The following is a 22,411-nucleotide window of genomic DNA, read 5'->3' as shown; positions in this document are numbered from 1 at the left end:
ACTTTTTGGTGCCAGTGAGGAGTTTAGCAGCACCATTCTGGACTAATTGGAGTCAGTTTAAATGATATTGGGTTAGGCCTGCGTATGTGTATGTCCACAGATGAGTTTTCACCGCTACATTTAATTAAATTATTATTTATTTATAGCTTTTGTAGTTCATGTAGATTAAGCATATAAGTTTGCTTTAGATTGCTACTGACCATTTTGAAAAGAAAAATGAAAACCATGACAGATGGGTTTGCCCTTCCAAAGGCCGATGTATGGTAAATGGCACTGCTTTTTATTTAACTGAGTTCTTTGAACACAGGCGCATTTCAATCTGCAATCTGAATCACTCATCAAGTCACTCTCACTCCCTGCCCAACACATTGTTGGAGGGCCTGCTCTGTCTATGCCCCCCCCGTCTAACAGCAAGACACACACACACACACACACACACACACACAAATGACTCCACCTCTGATATGCTGCCCTCAGGTTGCTCACAGTCTCATCCTACGCCTGGACATGGCTGCTCAAAATAACACCTCTAAATGTGCGCTCCCTCTCGGTCCCGCCTCCTGCCTCCGGGCCTGGTGGCAGGGGTAAAATTAGCCTGCTGTTTTGAGAGACACCCCTCTGACTCTAAGTTTTTTTTTTTGTGTGGGATGCATACATGTGTATGTAGACAGAGGAAACCCTGGTCAGCTCTGGGCCCCTCTATCTGACCAGGACCTGAGAGCCTGACTCCAGAAAAAGTCTCAATTATTTTTTATTTTATTTGATCTAATTTCCAGACCTTTTTTATTTTACTTTTTGTCATATACTGCTCTGCCAAAATCAGTGTGCTATCCAGCAGTCAGCTCCCCCTGCTGTCCATAAGGTGCCTCTGCACCCCTTTCGTTTCAGACCCTCCAGCCAGCCTTTGGGCCACGCCTCCTCATTTACATAAGCTTTTGACTTACGCCAAAGCCAAATGGAAAAGCCAAATGTTAAATCCAAATGGAAAAGGTCAATCTTAAAATGCCAACAGGCAATTGCCAAATGTAAAATTCAAAAGATAAAATTTCAAATTGAAAATTCTAAAGTGCAAAGGCTAAAATAAAATAATTTATTTTTTTCTATATGAGATTTTAATTTAACCCTCATGCCCTCCTCGGTCATTTTTGTACATTTTTCTAACCTAATCAAAACCACCAAACATTCAATCATTTTCAGGATTTTAACCCTTTAAATGCCAGTCTATGTATTTGAAGTATGTCATTATTTATAATTAAAAAAAAAACACAAAAAATGATTTTTTTCCCATATAATGAATAATATGTAGATGGGGCTTTGGTGGTGATTAGAGGCTTGGATATGTCAAAGATAAGCAACAAAACTGATTTGATTGCATTAGTATTTTTTATGTAGTTCCAGATACTCCCTTTGGAAATCTTCGAGGCAAAAATGGCCCCATTGACTTCCATTATAACCACATGTTTTGATCTCACTGCCTTTACAGTATAAAACCATGCATTCTGTAATGTCAGCATTTCATTTTGTACAAAAGTGGTCATATTTGACATTTTTACAGTATTTCACCAGATTCAACCATTTTGCCCTTGTAGGCCGATGCATTAAATTAGTTATATTATGGAGCTATGTGTGTGTGTGTGTGTGTGTGTGTGTATGTGTGTGTGTGCGTGTGTATGGAGAAATAAATAAATGCAGAAATATAGTGAAAATAAATACATTTTGGTAACATAAATGGCTATTTCTGTATTTTTACATGTATTTATTTATGCATTTCTATATGTATTTATTTATGTATTTATACATTTATTTATATATTTATGTATTTATTTATTTATATATTTATGTATTTATATATTTCTACATTTATTTATTTATACATTTATTTATTTCTGTATTTCCACATTTCTACATTTATTTATTTCTGTATTTCGTGTGTCACAGAACAGTAAGCCCACCCACGACCTTTTCCTGAACCCAACCGCTCCGTTCTTCTTGCGTGTCACGAAAGCCCGGGTTTCTTTTTCGGCAATCCGTGTTCATTTCACGGAATTCTTCCGTGAGCCCATCACGGAATTTGACGATCCGTTGGCGATCCGTGTTCATTTAACAGAATTATTCCGTGGCAGTTTAACGGATTTTGTTGCAATTCCGTTAAACTGCCACGGATTTAGAGTTAAGGGCCCGTGTTCATTTTACGGAATTCTGTGAGATCAGGTTGTTCGGTGATAAAAGTATTTCGGCCGAAAACCGAAAATGCCCTTTTGGGCCATTTTCGCCCGAAAATATTCGGTGGCCGAATATTCGGTGCATCCCTAGTCTAGACCTACTCTATTTGTGACTTGAGTGTCTTGAGATAACTCTTGTTATGATGTATTAAAGTTGATAAAGATGAGACTTTATTGATCTGGTGGTGAAATTCACAAGCTACCTGCAAGTCAAACTTCTAAAAGTAATGCAAAAGTAGTGTAAAGCATTACAGAGACAGTAATATTGTAATATAACTAATTACTCTGAAATGACAGTAACTAGTAATCTATAATGAACTGCATTTTGGAAGTAACTTGCCCAACACTCCTAGTTACTATCAATGAACTTATGAATACATTTTATACAACAAGACACTTTGTGATTGTGTTCATTTTGTGAAAACAAAATATATTTATTGATTGCCTCCCTTCCTCTGGAAACTGCCTCCTGATTGCGGCCACAACACAAGCTGGTATTGCCTTCCTGATCTCCCTGCCCAGAAACCCATATGTCTATCGGACCACCTGCCTCTAGGCTGTGTATCGGAATTGCCTAGAGAATGATAGGGGTGCAATGTTGATATTGATAATCCTGTTAACATAGTCAATATGATCAAGAGTGACAGACTTATTTGATGTAACATTTTCAGTTATTCTATTCCATAAAGATATGTATGCACATCAGAGTTTAAAAATCTGCTAATCCCTCAGCATCAATAATGCACATTACATTAGATTAGATTATACTTTATTGTCATTGTGCAGAGTACAAGTACAAAGACAACAAAATGCAGTTTGCGTCCAACCAGAATTGAAAAAAAATCAAATATGTATAACTAAGTGTAAGTAATGAACAACATGTACAGATACGTGCAATGTAGTAGGAGTAACATAGTAAAAATATAGATATATGCAGGGTATTAACAGAATATATTATAAGAAAAACGGAATAAATATGGATATTCAGTATGAATCACATAGACAGATATGTGCAGTGTGGTAACAGTACCATTGTAGTGCAGAAACGGTAACGTAAGAATAAGTGTACTGTATGTGCAGGAGGAATAGTATGAAGTGCAGTAGAATATGGCTATATATAAGTAGTTACAGTATGTACATTAATTATTTTGATACAGTTTATTTGTGTAGAAAACTGACGACTATAATAGACGTGTATAATAATATAATAGTGTTATAAATTACTCTCATCTAAACATACTCTGGTCTGTTGGCTTGGAGAGGGCCATACTCCTGCCTGAAGTTGAGGTATGCTACCTGCAGCGAGAACGGGTTGAGGCAGCAGGCATCAAAGCCGGGATGGAGCGTCAGGCAGGTCATGTCCGTGGCCGGGACTAAACCCTCAACTAGTGCCCAGTAGGCATCCACCTCTCGACAACACATGCTGTCCACCGCCGACGCCGTAGCCTCACAATGTCCGCAGAAGCACCTAGCCAACAAAACGATTATGTGCTAGTGCTAACCTGCTTCTCTTAATACATCCATGGCTTAGATGGACTCCACAGTCCCTGTCTCAGCATTAAAATCTTAGGTTGTAGAATATCAGAAGACAAAATGTTGCTGGCTTAAATTAAGACAATCTACATGTATTTTTAATCTAAAACAAGGTCGAAAGTATGTTTGCTAAAGCAGATTTATTGTATAACACCGATGTACTAGCCTAGATGAACCAGCATCCGGTCAGTGATAGATAGATGCGGAAGTTATTTTATCACAATTTTATCTCAAAATATCGTTTATGGCGGTTATATATATATATATATATATATATATACACATATTCCTCCAGTTTTGACAATCTAGTTGTTTATCATTAATATACACTATGCTATATACGGGTGTTCAACCTGCACATAAGCAGCATTACCGAGTAGGCTTTGTTGTACCAGTGAAATCAAGGCAGTAGTAGTAGATTTGATCACATCGCTCTAACCAATCCTTCTTCAGACTGATGTTGGCACCCCCCACTCAATTAGCATACAGGCACAGGGAAAAATAAATGTAGAAATGTGGAAATACAGAAATAAATAAATGTAGAAATGTGGAAATACAGAAATAAATAAATGTATAAATAAATAAATGTATAAATAAATAAATATATAAATACATAAATACATGTATAAATACATATAGAAATGCATAAATAAATACATGTAAAAATACAGAAATAGCCATTTATGTTACCAAAATGTATTTATTTTCACTATATTTCTGCATTTATTTATTTATTTATTTTTCATTCTGTCATTTTTAGTCCTCCATATGTGTGCGTGTGTATATATGTGTGTGTGTGTATATTTGTGTGTGTGGGTGTGTGTGTGTGTATATTTGTGTGTGTGTGTGTGTATGTATGAGTGTGTGTGTGTGTGCGTGCATGTCTGTGTGTGAGAGAGAGTTTGTGTAAATCTGTAAACAAACAATGATAATTTTAGTGGTGAAAAAAGCGCACCTTACTTTTGCCAGTTATATTATGGAGCCGTGTGTGTGTGTGTGTGTGTGTGTGTGTGTGTGTGTGTGTGTGTGTGTGTGTGAGAGAGAGAGTTTGTGTAAATCTGGGTGAAAAAAGGGCTTCTTTTGAAGGATGCATTTCATGTGTCTTTGAAGACGTGCTTGAATAAAAACATTGTCTCCTGCATTTGTTGTAAACAAAACCAACTATTAGTGCAGTGTTTCTCAACGGGGGCGGTACCGCCCCCCAGGGGGCGTTCAGAAGATGATGGGGGGCGTTGGAAGCAATATTTTGGAAAGGGGGGCGTTGAGGTGCCGTTTTGGCGTGTTTTGTTTGGAAAGCTAGTTTAAACCAAAGATTCACAATAACAATACATGTTTACACTTAAAACTACTAAAGAATAAGTAGTCTGCAACATTAAAAGCTGCCAGTTTACAGCACTGCGACTGGACCAGACGGGTATCTTCTCTGTGCTTCTGTCAGCTTTGATTGGTGCAGCTCCGTGCTGCCTTCATGGAAACGGGCCGTCAGAGTATCGTCTTAAATGAGCTCTGTAGCTACTACGTGAAGCTGCGTTCAGATAAAGAAAAAAAAAGCAATCGCTGCGACGTCCTGTTGTATTCTTTAACCCCCAATGTAGCACACCACAGTAACAGTTTTTTCGCGGATGGTTTACACAACGTTTCCTACTGTACCTGAATGCAGCTTCATTTCACGGAGAAAGAGAGAAAGAAAAGAGACGCGCGAGATATCGACTGTGCTTTGTTGTTTGGCAAACAGTCAGCTGTTCCATAAACCCGCGGGCAGTTCAGGGCTTATATTTGGTGTTTTTAAAACTTTCTTATGGAAGCGATAGAGGAAGTGATGTCACTGTTTACTGTGGCGGACTCTCACACCTCCACAAAACAACAGCGATGTGGGGGGCGCGTTTTCTTCCAAACGTTTTTTTCTGCTATTTACTCCCAAGACAGGCGATAGCAAACATAGCTAGACTCTTCTAAGCATTAAAAACGCCTCTCACTAACTTTCAAAGGTTGTAAACTTATGTCCATTCGGCAGTAGGTGTCGTTCTTCAAGTCGTTTGTCATCACCAAAATACGTATTGTGTGTGTGGCGTATAGTGTTCCTTCTGCTTTTACCCCTTGATAAGTGCCAGCTTGTTTTCCGTTGGCACAATTCGATTTTAGATTTGAATGAAAAATAGATTTGATTGTTAAATTGCTAGCTGTTTCTGATTGGCTACTGTTAGTGTTTGTAATAATAATAACAATAATAATAATAATAAGTATAATACATTTTATTTAAAGCTAATTTCATGACACCCAAGGTCACTTCAAATTATAGTCCTCTTCTAAAGGTGCTGAGGTTCACACCATGCAGCAGGTCTTTTGATAATACCTATTTATAGTTTGAATGTTACATATCTAGTCGTTCTGATTGGCTGCTGTTATTTAATTTGAATGTCAAATGGTTGCATTTGACATTTAAAAAAACCTGTAAATATATATAATTTCTATTCATGTGTTGATTGTCATTCAATGATTTGATTTTTTTATTATTTTTGATAACAATAGTAACAACAATAATAGGCCTATATTAGGGCGTAATCATTAATATTCGGGGCATTTAGCCTACATAATATTTGATGGGGGGCGTTAGGGACCTGGATAATGGATAGGGGGGCGCTGGCACAAAAAAGGTTGAGAACCACTGTATTAGTGTGTTGATGCACCTGGCTCTAGAGAAGGAGACAGACCTGGAGCAAAGAGAAGGAGCCTTTATCTTCCAGCCAACTGCAGGACTCATCTGAAGATGACACAAGTTTCTGGAGTCTGACAAAATGGTCACTGGTGTCCTCCAACTCTGTCAGTGCCTCTAACCCTTCCTCTGAAAGTGGAGAGGACACTGAAGATCCTGTCCATCCTAACATTGAATGGACAGTGAAGAATTGGCAAGTCTGGTCTCCATCTAATACTGAGACGCTGTGCAACATTCAAGCACCGACCGGCATGATGCCAGAGCCCACGAGATATGCCATATCAAGAATCCATGATGTGGCATCCTCTTTCGACCTTTTCTTCACTCTTGACTTGATCAGCTGATTCAGGAAATGACAAATCTACACGGGAGGTGTTCAATCTCAGGATGGAGTGATGTGGATGCTCAAGAGATTTTAACATACATGGGACTTCACACTTGGCAGGTGTGTACCGGTCCAAAGGGGAATCCACCCGGAGCCTGTGGGATGTCCATAGTGGGAGACCAGTCTTCAGGGCCACCATGTCCCACAAACCATTTGAAATGATAAGCGCCAGTTTACAGCACATGCAGGAGACAATGTTTTTATTCAAGCACGTCTTCAAAGACACATGAAATGCATCCTTCAAAAGATGCCTTTTTTCAGCCCTAAAGTGATCATTGGTTGCTTACAGGTTCACGCAAACTCACACACACACACATATACACACACACACACACACACACACACACACACACACACACACACACACACACACACACACACACACACACACACACACACACACAAACACGGCTCCATAATATAACTGGCAAAAATACAATGACTTCATGCATCTGCCTACAAGGGCAAAATGGTTGAATCTGGTGAAATACTGTAAAAATGTTAAATATGACCACTTTTGTACAAAATGAAATGCTGACATTACAGAATGCATGGTTTTATACTGTAAAGGCAGTGAGATCAAAACATGTGGTTATAATGGAAGTCAATGGGGCCATTTTTGCCTCGAAGGTGTCCAGAGGGAGTATCTGGAACTACATAAAAAGTACTAATGCAATCAAATCAGTTTTGTTGCTTATCTTTGACATATCCAAGCCTCTAATCACCACCAAAGCCCCATTCCCCTATGATTTATTTTATGGAAAATAATTAATGTTTTGTTGGGTTTTTCATAAATAATTGTTACTTCAACGATTTAAAACTGGCATTTAAAGGGTTAAAATCCAGAAAAATATTAAATGCTTGGTAGTTTTGAGCCATTTAGAAGTTGTTTGTGAAAGTGATTTATGAAAAAAAAGCAGAAAAAAATATTGATATATGATGATTTAATATCACGTTTATAAATAAACGTTTTTTGGACATTTTTGCCTCGAAGGTGTCCAAAGGGAGTATCTGGACTATGTAAAAAATACTAATGCAATCAAATTAATTTTGTTGCTTATCTTTGACATATCCAAGCCTCTAATCCCCACCAAAGCCCCATCTACATATTATTCATTATATGGAAAAAAAATAATTTTTTGTGTTTTTTTGTAATAAAAAATGAAATACTTCAAATAAATAAACTGGCATTTAAAGGGTTAAAATCCTGAAAATGATTGAATGTTTGGTAGTTTTGATTAGGTTACAAGTTGTTTAAGTGATTTATGAAAAAAAAGCAGAAAAATATATTGATATATGATATATATATTTATATATGATTTAATAGCAGTTTTTGTGTGCGTGGACATTTTTGCCACGAAGGTGTCGAGTAAGTTTTTTTAAGGAGGGCATGAGGGTTAAGTATTTCCATTTAAGCTTTTCCATTTCACATTTTGAGTTTCATATAGGATGTTTCTCTTTTCTTATTTCACTGCGATTTTCAATCAATAAAAGATATCAAAGATTTCAGTTTAAGCATTTATATTTAAGCTTTGCATTTTAAATTTGACTTTTTACATTGCACTTTACATTTTCAAATTATCATTTTACATTTCAACTTTGCTTTTTCAGTTTCCTTTTTTAAATTCAATTATGGCATGATTTTTCCTAGTAGTGTAGTAAAATAATAATATTTAGGGCCCAAGCGCCGACAGCGGCGAAGGCCCTATTGAAACTGAAGGAATTATAAGGGGTCCAAGCCTGTAGAAGGGGGGGCTGTGGAACCCTATCGTTTTTGTAAGGATTATTAGGGCCTGAGCTGTGAAACTGCAAGGACCCTATTGTTTTTGTAAGGAGTCGTTAGTAGAGTCCTTTGTAGCATTTTTGAGGGGGTTAGAATGCACGAAAACTCACAAAAATGTACAAACGTCACAACTGCAAAATTGCAAAGATTAAAAAAATTACACATATCTACCACTAGGTGGTGCTATAGCAGAAAAAACACATTTGGCCATATAACTCCCAAACCGCACAATGCACCTTCAAAAACCATATATCTTTGCGTTCCCTGGATCCAGCTGAATCTCCTGATATAGTGCATGCCCATCTTCGCCAAAACATTTAGGCGTGAAAAATCGTGATTTATCGAAAACTTTGCCGAACTCCTCCTAGACCGCGCGACCGACCTGCACGAAACTTGGCAGGTAGCATCTCCAGACCTGACAAAAAGTTATTCAAAGAATTTTTATAGGATAAAAATTGTGCATATTACGCACAAACAAATTTGTGAAGCTAAGTATGAAAACACCAACTTTGCCATATCTCGACCAAAATAAATGAGATAAGATTCTTGTTTGCCATGACCCTCTGGAGGTGCCCCACACATTTTACGAAGATTGGCCACTAGGGGGCGCTACAAGTACATAAAGTTTATATCTCATGAATGGCTCATCCAATTTTTACAAAATGTGATGGGTACCATCTAGGGCCACTCCTGAGGCAAAGTGGGCATGGCCTATGGGACCCACATTTGGATTCACCACTTACACTAATGTGAACAACTTTAAATTTACAGGGTAGATGTACAATGGGTCTTGGACCTCACGTACCAAAAATTACACATGTGGACCAGTAGGTGACGCTATAATGACGTCAAACGTGTTTTTGCCTATAACTCCCACATTACACATTGCACATTAGAAAGCCTTACATCCACGTGTTCCTTGAATTAAGCTGAATCACATGATATAGGCCCCACCCATTTCTGCTAAGAAGTTTTTTCGCAATATCACGCAATGGGCAAAACCAACTTTTTCGAACTCGTCCTAGGCCATGCGACCGATCTGCACGAAACCTCGTATATAGCATGTCCAGATGGACCTGACCAAAAGTTATTAAAAGAATTTTGCTACGTTAAAGTATACGCATTTGACGACCAAACTAATTTTCCTAGCTAGCTACCACACACATATCGTATCATATCTCGGCCAAATTAAATGTTATCAGCAAAGAACTTGAGATCATGGTTAAACATCCCACTACAAAGCTCTGAACCAAATCTGCCAAAGATCGGCCATAAGGGGGCGCTATAATCAACATTTATTTGTTTTGGCCAATAACTCAATGCATTTAAATGGGAAATTTGCAATTGCAATATCTCTGCCTGAGTAAATGCTATCAACACGAAACTTGTCTTGGCTCTGTACCAAATTTGGTAAAGATCGGCCATTAGGGGGTGCTAGAGTCAACGTAGAGCAGTTTGGGCCCTTTTACCTCTTCTGATTTCGAGTATATAGGTCATATACGACGCCAAACGTCACTTCTGATTCATAACTTAATAACTTTATAATTATAACCAGTAGAAAAATACACTCTTTTGGAGCTAAAAGTGAACAGTCGCCCTGTTCTGCTGATGTCTTTGGTGTCTTCTTACCGGGGATTTCCACTGGATGCGTAACAGCTGCGGACCGGCTCCGCTGCGTGTCTGCTGCGTGCTCCGCCGTCCGTCAATACCCACCGGGTCGGGATTTGTTGCGGAACGGCTGCGGCCGTAACTGACAGCTGTAGTCACGAGGACCCACAAGTTCTCGCGAATTCAGGTAGAATAGAACCACAAAACCAACAACAGTTTGTTTCCATCCAGAGGAGTAGAGGGGAAACGACTCTGAGCTGTGTTTTCAAAGTGTAGTTCAGGGAAATATGATCCGCCATGAGCACGGTGTATTTTATTTTGAAAATTAACCGGATATTTATTTTGTTTCTGTGCTCGACTTCCTGTCCCGCACTATCTGCCGTGTGCTGAATTGCTGCGGAGCTCTCCGTCGTCCGTCAAAAATAGAAGCTCTGCGTATCTGCTCCGGAGGGCTGCGGACTGACGGAGCTGTGCCGGAGTCGGGACGCAGACGTTCCGCAGTCTGTGGAAATACACACACTGACTTTAATGGAAACCTAATGACTCCGTCGACGTTCCGGAGACGTTCCGCATCCAGTGGAAATTGCCGGTTAGCCCTTACAGAAGGTTTTGTATCCAGCCTAGAAGTCCAGAGTTTTTCAGGGTCTTTGTGCCATTAATCCATACTGTTCCATCCAAGATTGATACACTGTATGTAAGAAATGTAAATAGTTTGTTTGAGTTATAATGTTCAATATGTTTATTTTTGCACTGGATGACTCCAAATTTATATAACTGTTTTAGACAACACAAATGCTTGTGTGGCATTGCTGTGTGTGTGATATCAATATATATCTGTGAGATTCATGTTCCGTTTTATTTATTTGTCTTTATGGTCCTACAACCATTTTAACATTCAAGTGACCTCACTGCAGCACAAATATTGTAATAGCCTAGTTTTTCCTGAAAAAAATTATGTTCATTGATTGACTGTGGAAAACAGGGTTGATGTTTTACAAGCTTTTATAGAAATTAAAACCAGACTGACCAGAGGTTGTCAAAAATCCTTTAGGGCTCTGGGATATTTGCAATGGCAATGTACCACAGACCTTGCGGCTCACACCTCTTGATATTTCCTGATGTTTGCCTCCCCACCATTACGCTTTGGGTCCCACTTTGGGTCCCACTTTCGCACGCTCCCCTGGTGGTCGGGGGCGACTGGCATCAGCGGCGCCTGGCGCTGGGAGGCTTGGACCCCGTCATAACTGCTTGCAGTTCTAGTTAGGGCCCGAGCACGAAAGTGCGAAGGAACCTATTGTTTTTGTAAGGATTATTATTCCACGACATCACTTAGCATGCTGGAAAACTCACAAAAATTTGCACACGTCAGACCTGGCAAAAACTACAAAGTTATGTAGTGATTGGACTCGAGCGTTGTCAATAACAATTTTTTTAAGTTTCATAAAACGTCCCTAAATTCGCCAATATGTAGGACATTACTACAGACATTTCTGCTCTTACGTTGTTTCCTTTTGTTATTTATGAGTCTCGCATTGCCAGATCTTCGCCATAGCGCTATATCAGCGCTGCAATAAGCCGGCGAGCCTGAGTGTTCAAAGCAGAGGCTGTAACGCTTTTATTTTTCTTATAAATTCTTCTCAATAAAAGTTTTTGTTATTTAAACGCTTTCATTATGAAGAAGAACAATCAGGAGCAGTAACTTAACAAGACCATAAAACGTAAAAACAAGCAGATATTGAAACTAAACTTTATACCACAGAGATTCAGTTAGAAGCTAAAAACGTAATGAGAGCTGAACACACAGATTTTTAAAAAAGGTCTCTCTCTCCTGCACAGGTCCCGGCGACCGCCGGTAGACATCCATATGTCGGCACACAGACAGATTGTGGGCAGTGCGTTTTCATTAACGTTAGTCATTGCACATTTTTAATGCATATGAGAGGAACAACTGACATTTATACACACCCTCACAAATGATGTACCTGTTTATTGCATGTAGAGCGGGGAAGAGATCTGATCAGTAGTAGTCACTCAGGAGTAGGGCTGGGTATCGCTCAAAAAATTCTGATACCTGTACAGACAATACTGTGACTTCAATTCCAGTTCCTGACCAATACCAATTTGATAAAATTCACTTTTAAATTACAACATTACGACACATCTTTTTTTTATCTTTCACCTCCTATTATGTCGTCTATTATGTATCGTCTCTGTGGTAACGTGGAGTTTTTCTTGCGTGTCTCTACGATGTGTAACGTTAGACAGCCAATCACAAACATTATTACTGATGCAGATGAGATTTACTCGTTAGGTATTGAAATTTGGTATTGAATGACGAGGCATTTTTCAATACCCGATACTAAGGAGGCAATTCGGTCTGTGCCTGAAAAATTCACATTCGGGAGCCAGCCCTACTCAGGACGCATTTGGAGACACATTCTACTGCCAGGTGGGAACACATGTACGTAGAGCTGTCCACTTGTGATCGGATCACTCAGGACAGATGTTAAAACCAGGTCAGAACTCTCCCTTAGAGTATATGTGCCTTAGCCAACAAAGACAGAGGCTGACATCACGTATCCTGCTGCAAATGTGTTAAACTGAAGTGGAGATGACAGCAATCTTCTCAGTGTTTGATCCCCTTTCCAGTGACATGTCTGGTTTTCTGCATCATCACAGAAATGCTGTCTGATGAGCCCCTTGAACGCCGTAAAGCTGCGATTGGTATCTATCGCTGCTCACTCAAAGTCATGTCAGGCGTCAATTAACATTAGCTGCTAACCCAGAGCTTTACGACGCTCTGTGATTAATGTTTCATGGAGCCGAGGCCCTGTAATTGTGCCAATTGATTTTTCAGAGAGGAAATAAAACGGAGAGGACAGTGCCTTTGGTGCACAGGGCAGCTCCCAGAGACTGCTTATCAACCATTAAACACCTCTCTGCTCACAAGTGTGCAGCAGTTAACTGTGTGTCCCAGAGGCCAGCTGAAGTAGACTAGCACGCTAGCTCGGATTTCCTCTACTATTTCCTCTGCTATCGATCCCCCGATGGCCTCGCAGCCTCCATGAAAACCCACGCCACAACTAAGAGCAGTGTTGGAATGTAACTAAGTATAAATACTTTGTTAGTGTACTTGACTATTTGGGAATTGTTGGAATTGTTGGGCTTTTGTAAAATAAAGAGTGTGGTCTAGACTTACTCTATCGGTAAAGTATCTTGAGATAACTGTTATGATTTGGTACTATGAGTAAAATTGAATTGAACTAGAATTATCGTGTATCTCTACTTTATTTGCAATTCATATTTCTGGAAACTTTTACTTTTAATCCACTACATTTCCTAAATAAAATGCATACTTTTACTCCGATACATTTCCCCTAAGCATCTTTGTTACTTGGTACCACAAAATAAAATCAGAAGGAATTTGTTACACTGGAAGAAAGCAGGTTTGGCGAATCATTGCTCCTAGATTGCAAGTTAATGCACGCTCCATTCCAGTTGGTGACGTGATGCCTGTTTGTTGCCAAGCGGCAAAACCATTGTCTAAAACTAAAGAAGAGGAAGAGTAATAACCGATAGCATTACTACGACGACAGTGCTGGTGATGAAGATAATGTGCCATATTTGTATGAAATGTTTTTGTACTTTGGAGTGAAAGATTCTTCCTCACAAAATAATGACTTTTTGTTTTCTCTTTGTTGATGTCAGACTTTGAATTTAGTGTTTAAGGTGTGGAATTCCTGAATATTATGCTTTACTATAAGAACACCACAATACAGTTTATAATCAAAGCTTGTTATTTTACTTTTAAAATAACAATACTTTTAATTACACAAGTCCACAAATCCACAAGTACATTACTTTTGATACTTTAGTACAGTAAATATCAGACACTTTAAGAATTCTATCAAAGTCATTTTCTGGTAAGATACTTACTCAAGTATTGCTTTTTAAGTACTTTATACTAAACTGACTAAGAGGACATGCTGTGGAAATGAACAGAGCCTGACGTATGGCTATTGAATTGTAATTGAACAGCTCAATCTGCCATGTAGTCCATTTCCTGATTGTATGCCATTTCTTCAGACAGAGAGCCATTTGGTGAACGGAGGCCTTTAATGAAGTAATGAAACCCTAATGGGCCTCAGTCTCTCCTATGACTAGGGAAGGCCTCTCCTGTGGCCATGGACAGAGGAGCAGGCACGCTAACTGCTCAACCACAAAGCGATTGTGATGCCTGAGCCAGAGCGATTGCGTCCGCCCACTCGCTCTGAGTTATTGGGGGATTTGAATGACATCACCAAATGAAATTGTGTGTGTGTCCCTTTCAAAGCTGGCCATTTCTCTGCTGCCCATCATCCAGCTCCATCCTAAATTGGATTACGATGGGACAGACTTTGTTGCAAGACCTCTGGGACACGCGGGAGTACCGGAGCTGCTGAGAGGATGATGACATGTCTCGGGGGATAACCGCAGATGGAAGAGAGAGCAGAGAGGAGAGGTAAAGCCACGGAGGGAGGGAGGGAGGGAGGGATGGCTGCCTGTGACAATGCTGGATTTATGTTGAAAGGAGTCGGGTCCAGGCTTCCAAACAGGCGCAAATCATTTTTTTTTTTTTTTTTTTTTTTTTTTTTTTTTTTCTTTCTCTCTCTCTTTTTTTTTCTCTCTCTCTCTCTCTCTCTCTCTCTCTCTCTCTCTCTCTCTCTCTCTCTCTCTCTCTCTCTCTCCCCCCCCCCCTCTCCCTCCCCCCCCCCCTCTCTCTCTCTCTCTCTCTCTCTCTCCCTCTCTCCCTCTCTCTCTCTCTCTCTCTCTCTCTCTCTCTCTCTCTCCTGCTCTAACTCAACTGCAGAATGTGTGAACACAAACTCACACGCACACACACACACACACACACACACACACACAGTAAATTGATTCCTTTCAAAAAACATGTCTTTTATCAGCCATTTTCAAAAAAACTTCTCAGAGGGGTTTATGTTCCTTTTTACCTCCTCTCCCTTTTTTCCTCTCACTTGCTCACTTTTCAAAGAGTAGTCATTTCAAACCCATATTGGATTGCCATTTATTCTTCTTTTTGGACAGAAAGAGGAATGAAAGGACTGTAGATCATTTACCATGCATTTGAAAAAGCTTGTGTGTGAGTGCGTGCGTTTGTGTTTGTGTGTGTGCACTCGTGTGTGTATCCATATCGGTTTGTGACCTCACCAGCTGCTGCCCGATAATCATGGTGCACCTGCGTTTTTAGCTACATACAATCCCTTTGTCCTATTGGTCCCTTTCAAATCCACCACTCACAGATGAGCTCTGCCATTGGCCAAGGCCAGAATTTTGTACTTTGAAAGCAGCATTAAACAGTGTGTTTGTGTGTGTGTGTGTGTGTGTGTGTGTGTGTGTGTGTGTGTGTGTGTGTGTGTGTGTGTGTGTGTGTGTGTGTGTGTGTGTGTGTGTGTGTGTGTGTGTGTGTGTGTTCACTTCTCTCTCACGTAGGAGGACATTGTAATGGAGCCATGGACGATGCAGCTGCTGACACTGTGAGTCTGAAGGGGTTGGTGAAGGGAGGATCACCGGATTCTTGAATTGGAAACCAAATCAAGCACTAGTCGGACTGTGAATTCATGCAGGGGAGCGTGAGAGTTATGGGTCAGCTCTCTCCTTGGACTTATTCAAAATTAAAAACCCATTTGGATTGCCATTTTTTTCTCCTGGTTTCTCCTTGGGAGTGTTTTCGATTAGAATAATTACACACCTGTTGTGCTAATCCATCTCAAACACATGGGAGGGAGAAATGGCAGCATGTCTATTTTGGCCCCGCACAGGCATTGGCTCACGCTGTAAATGTTTTTGATTAAGGGAATAGCCACAAAGCAGGTTAGCTAATGCTGTGCATGGGGAGGTGGATGGCGGCAGAGGCTGGCGGCAGAGGCTGGCTTAGTGGCTTTGCTAGCTTGAGCACAGGGAACGTGCAAGGGGTTTTGAGCCTGTGTTGGGGGGGTTACTCTGTCAGTCTCTATCTCACAAGGCTTATCTTTATCCATAGTCTCTGGAGGGTTTCATCTGATGTCAGAAAAGGTGAAAATAGAGAGCTGGATCTAGGAAGATAAAATGAAAAGGGGAGAAAAATACGAGAGAAGAAACAAGGAAAGGAGAGGAAAAAAAGAGTGTTTGGATATAGAAGGCAGAGGGTAGATATGGATATCCAGAGAGATTTTGCACTGACCAAATAGAACAGAGTCAGGGAGACAGCACAGGGTCTTTGAGGGAGAAAGAGGCAGCATATAGTTCTGTGACTGACCCCGGGATTAAGAAATGCAAACTGACCGACCAAGCAAGTGAGGGGCTGTTAAGAGAGAGCTGGGGTAGTGAGAGAGATGGAGTCAGAGGGGTCTTTGTACTACATGTTTGGGATGTTCTTTATTGCCTGGCGTTGGCCCAATCCTGTCCCTGATCGGCCTGGGCAGCTTTGAACCCAGGGCTTTTGGAAAGAGCAGCAGGCTCCCGGGGCGACACATGGCCATAACAAAGAGCCAGGCAAAATGCCCAGCAAGTCACAAAAGCCTTGTCCCTTAAGTCATGGGCAGAATTCAGCATGTGCCGTCCCGTCTCTGCCAATCAGCATGCCAGGACCTTAGCGTTAATAACCTCCATCATTAGGTTCTTACATTAAAGCACCCCCTGTTTTATCCCTGTGCTCATGCACAGGGGAAGGTTGATATGAGGTTAATTATTTATGAGACTGACACCCTCCACACATGCATGGCCACCCCTTTGCTATCATTTATATTTATAGAAAATGTCACAATGGATCTAGTGACTAGGGCTGGGTTACAATAATCGATTTTCCAATTAAAATGTATCCTTGTTTGCATGATCCAATATCAGTTAATAAAATGCAGAAGTCAATATTTTAATGAATGCATTTTGCCCTATGTATAAGGGCATCTTGTGACACATAGGGCTTTCAATCGGGTGACCCAGAAGAAGTTAAGGGTAACCATAAGCCCATAAACCCACCAGACTCCATGTTAATAAACAGTAATTTTATCATCGTTAAATACACTTCATTCAAAGTCGACAGAAACCAAATAAAATTATGAAAAGCCCTTTTGGTTCTGCTGAAATGACCATAACCTCACGGTGCAGAACGGCTTTTTTTCATAATTTACCATTGTATAGTTGTTTTACAAGAATGTTCCTCAACATAGTCACTCTACTCACTGACTGTAGTCTACAGTTGCACTATATTGTGTTGACTGTTGGCTGTAGTATGTCAGTGAGTGTCACATTAGTCCTGTTAAGTAAAAAGTACTTTTAACAAACTTTATTGTATTTGTATAACTATTTCATATTATTATGTATGCATAATTTGGTATTCAAACTAAAATTGGTATTGTAACTGAAATGTCCCTAATCTAATTGATATTGAATTGAAATGTAATCAAATCGGGACCTTGTGAATTGAAATCGAAACCATTCAGGAAGATCATTGGCGATATCCAGCCCTAGCAGTGACTATGTGTAATACGAAAGCTGTTGCTTGCAGTGACAACAACACAGATGTGTCACTCAGTTTGGAGCCTTTTGCATCTTTCAGCCCATTGTTTTGGTTTCAAGGCCCACATTTTTACTGTTTTGGTTTAGTCCCACCGCTCTCATCAACCTTGTGTACAGCAGCATCAGGCAGCTGTTCTCAGAGTTAAAGCTCGGATAAATCCACCGTACACTAGAACAGACCACCAAATAGCAGACAGACAGACAGACAGACAGACAGACGTCAGACGGTAAACACAGTGGAGCATTTGTCAGTTAGAGAGCCAAATACTTCCCTCAGGAGCCGGTGGAGATTAAACCACGGCTAAAAGGAGAGTAAATATTGGACTTACATTTGTTGGATGGCCAAACATACGACTGCAAATGAATGCTAATGTTGCTCTGTAACTGATGTGTAAATAGGCAACTAGTTGCAAACACATTAGCCATATCTACTTCAAAGGTCAGAATATGTCAATGTTGTGTTCACAGCTTGTTGTGCTGCCTCAGAGGCAGAGACCCCAATTACTATTACTTTAAAATATATTCTCAGATATACACGGCAACTTGGGTTTCACTTTCATGTCTGTGGCAATCATTTCTATGAGTAATATTAGCATCACACACACCAATGTAATTGCTGAGATTTGGTAACACAGCCATATCAGGCAGGTTGTAAACAAGAGTTTAGATACATTATCCAGTGTAGGCCTGCAACTGATTATTTTCATAAAAAAATAATTTCTCATTTATTGCTTAATTTATTATGAAATGTCAAATGATGTAGTGAAAGAATACCAATTTCTCAGAAGCTATGGCAATGTCTTCAATTTGCTTATTTTTTCAGACTAACAGTCTAAAATTGGTCACATTTGAGAAGCTGGAACCAGAGAATGTTGAATTGAAATTGACGATTCATTGATTAAAAAAGTAGTTTAAGTAGCTTTATTGTCGGTCGATTGACTTACCGTAGCAACTCTAACCTTTATTTGGAGGTAAGAAAACATAAGTGAGCGTGACCCAAATGTCGTAATTATCAGGAAGTTGAACCAGGGAGTGGGCCTGTAAACAACAGATGGATTAGGTATATTTACTGTTCAGCTTTGTTTTCATTTCCAAAGATGTTTGGTGAACCTCAGTTGGTTTACAGTTTTTCTCCATTGGTTTGGCTCATTTCTTGAAACAGAAATGACATTCTCAAAACAACATGGACAAATCTCCAAACCACTTGGCAATTGTTCAGAACAGAATTGAATTTCTCATTCACTTTATCAAATTGCAAATGTCTTAGTACATCTTTGCAACTGATTAAGTACAGGTATCCTACATTTAGCACAATTTCCAAGTGAATAGATCTCGTTGATCTGATGACTGGTTGTTGATTCTCAGTCTAATGGTTGTTCTCTCCAAAACGTGTCAGCGTCATTTCATTGTATAAGTCATCACATGCACAATAGTCTGTTCAATTGTCAAAATTAGTCAAGAACATAATACTATGAATACCATATATGAATCCCTTAGAACATTTGATAAATTGATTACAGCAATTGACAGTCAGGTGAAACTAGAACTTGACTAACAAAGGAGGAGTTTCACACATCTCAGATGACCAATCAAACAGTATGTTTAGTTACCTGACAGGTGCTGTCCATGATTGTGAATGCTGTCAAACATGTATATATAGAGCTTGACCATGCAGGACCAGTACAATTTCTGAACATGGAGGCACCTGGCCAAGTAAATGAACAAGGGCAACTGCCTGCTCGAGGAAGAGGAAGAGGAAGAAGAAGAGGAGGAGGAGTAAGGGTGTATGGTGGTGGAATAGGGGAAAGAGGCCGAGGAGCACAAGACACCATGCTGTCCCGGGAAGAAACGGCCACAATTATAGACCATGTCATCAACCATGGCCTCACAATGACGGTAAGCAGCGCCAGTGCAACCTAATGTGCCTCGCTCTACGGTCTCCTCCATTATCCAAACCTTTTAACACGGGAAAACAGATATGTAGTCAGTTAATGATGGATATTATATGTTGTATAGGCGGGACACTGTGCATAGAGCAAGAAATATATTTATTTACTCATTTACCTATTCATTTAGTGTGTGTGTGTGTGTGTGTGTGTGTGTGTGTGTGTGTGTGTGTGTGTGTGTGTGTGTGTGTGTGTGTGTGTGTGTGTGTGAGATAGGCCTACAGTAATAGCTTACCTCAATGTGATGTTATGATACTAAAAATGACAAGAAAAATATTGGAGAAAATAAAACTATGGAATAGTTTATTTTCTACAGTATTGATGATACAGTTTACAGTAGTATTCCAGTCACTGTGCAGTGATGCATTAGAATTGTGGTAAAGTTACTGTAAGTAAAACAACAATACAATTACATTGGTAACTCATTCTGTAAGGAATACATAAGGTATACATTACGAATGGAGTGTTGTCCTTTGAATTCTATGTCTAGGATTGGACGACAACCTTGCAAGGGTGGCAGAGGAAAACTTCTCAATGAACAACAAGAACAAGAGAGAGCGAGGGGGCAATATAACTATGTGTGCTGCCATTTCTGAGAATGGTGTGGCCACTCACATCCCCAGTCTTGGCCCATACATTACACAGAAGCTCCTCATCTTCTTGGACCGCCTTCATTTTGATTTGATCCCTAAAAATGAGAGAGGTCTAGTAGGGCCTCACCTACCACAATATGTCATTGTATGGGACAATGTGAATTTCCACCGTGGCCTGCTCATCAGGGCCTGGTTCACTACTCATTCAAGGATGGTCATGGTGTTCCTACCACCTTACTCTCCTTTCCTCAATCCTATTGAGGAGTATTTCTCCGCTTGGAGGTAGAGAGTGTATGAGCATCGGGCTCAAGATCAGAGGTCCCTGCTCCATGCAATGGACGCTGTGAGGACATGCATGCAGTTTCTTCCCTCGTTGCATCGCAAGGGAGAATATACGCTGTGATGTGGACGAGAATCTGTGGCCAGACAGACAGCAGCGTGGGGATGGCCAGGAGGGTGAGGACGGTGGCCAGGAGAGGGAGGGTGAGGACAGCAACCAGTGAAGAACTGTTAGTTGTGAAACTCCAGCTTTATTTACAGCCCTGTAGGCTACATATACTTTTCCTTGTTTTTTGTTTGTGTGTTTATATTACAGTATATTATGCTGTATACATTTTCTTTTTACTCTGATGTATGGAAATTACTTTATGTGTGTGAATAAAAATGGTTACAATTCCCTTGGCAGTATGAGTGCAATGTGTGATGTCAAACCTTGGAGGCTACTCTTACCCTAAAATCCTTTTTTTTTTTTTTGTTTTATACACAGTTGTATTCTGTTAGCTAGACAAAAACAGTACAGTAACCATTGTCAGTGAAGGACTGGGCTAAGACTGAAAGGTGGACATGAGGGATACTTCAATGGTCCTCTGCCATAGTGACAAAACATCTAAACATTTTGACTTGCAGTGCTTACACAATGCCAAAAGGACGAAGCATTTTGGGGGCACTGACTATTTAAATGAGAAAGAAATTTAGTTTTGACACATGAGTGAACTGTTTTGGGAGAGATATGAGATTTTGCAGGTGAACCATGGTGTTGTGCTGAACCATCCAGGTTATTTTGGCAAAAGCACCAAGAGTGTTGAGAACATCCGGTTGTTTTCAAGAAATGAGCCAAAGCAATTGAGAAGGATCTTTGCCATTTTGGTGGCACTGACTCTTTATATGGGAAAGGAATTTAGTTTTGAAGCATGGGTGAACAGTTTTGGGAGAGATATGAGCTTTTGCAAGTGAGCTATAGTGTTGTGCTGAACTGTAAGACTGTTTTGCCAAATGATCTTAGAGTTTTGAGAATGTAATTTCTGTTTCAAGAAATGAGCCAAACCAATGGAGAAAAACTATAAACCCTGTAGGACCAGCTGCTTTCTCATGTTACCTGACCAATCACACTTCTTTTTATTGATTATTGTTGCAGTGTTCAAAGAACTGAGTACTTAACTAGGTGAGTCAGTGTTAAAGATTACAGGATTGGAATGATGGCCGAAACTAAGAAAACATGACCCCAGTTATAATAAAGTGGAATTATCTTTAAAATAGGAGCATAATCACAGCACATGACTAACATGGCTGTGTTATTTTTGAATCGTATATGCGATCAGGCGTAGTCATCCACTTGCTTGAACTGTGTCATAAAGCAGGGGTCTTCAACATTTTTTAAGCCAAGGACCCCTTAACTGAAATAGAGACGGAGCAGGGACCCCCTACTAAAATGAAGTTGCATATTAAACTGGGCCTACAATAACGTGTAGGGCGGCCTAAAGCCTTTATACATAAATTTTTAGTGCATAGAATACTAAGCTATTATAAAAGTAATTGTTGGCATGATTTTATAAATCATGTTTTAATGTTAAACATACAGTACATGTGGCACAGAGAATCCTAAAGCCCAGCTCAGACCAAAGACTCACGACGAGACAAGTGTAAACTTACAACTACTTCAACGAGTCAGTCTGCAGCGTTCTAAAAGCTGCCAGTTCACAGCAATGAGACAAGACAAGACGGTGTATCATCTCCATAGCAACGACTCTTTATACTTCCGTCCAACTTCCAGGCTTTTTGTAGCTGAATACATCATTTG

At 40.0% G+C, this 22,411-nt stretch overlaps 1 protein-coding gene and 1 long non-coding RNA gene across 3 annotated transcripts in view; one reads left to right on the top strand and one right to left on the bottom strand.

The window, feature by feature from the left end:
* Positions 1–22,411, bottom strand: part of neurl1aa (neuralized E3 ubiquitin protein ligase 1Aa) — a 106,554-nt gene that overhangs the window by 28,063 nt on the left and 56,080 nt on the right. The window lies entirely within an intron of this gene.
* LOC120544500 lies at positions 14,571–15,936 on the top strand. The gene is made up of 2 exons (XR_005636512.1): positions 14,571–14,745; positions 15,732–15,936. It is a non-coding gene; the product is annotated as an uncharacterized LOC120544500 (long non-coding RNA).

This window comes from Perca fluviatilis, chromosome 1 (assembly GCF_010015445.1).
Source record: "Perca fluviatilis chromosome 1, GENO_Pfluv_1.0, whole genome shotgun sequence".
NCBI classification, from domain to species: domain Eukaryota; kingdom Metazoa; phylum Chordata; class Actinopteri; order Perciformes; family Percidae; genus Perca; species Perca fluviatilis.
The sequence above is the reverse complement of the archived record's forward strand: the minus strand, read 5'-3'. Positions and strand labels throughout refer to the sequence as shown.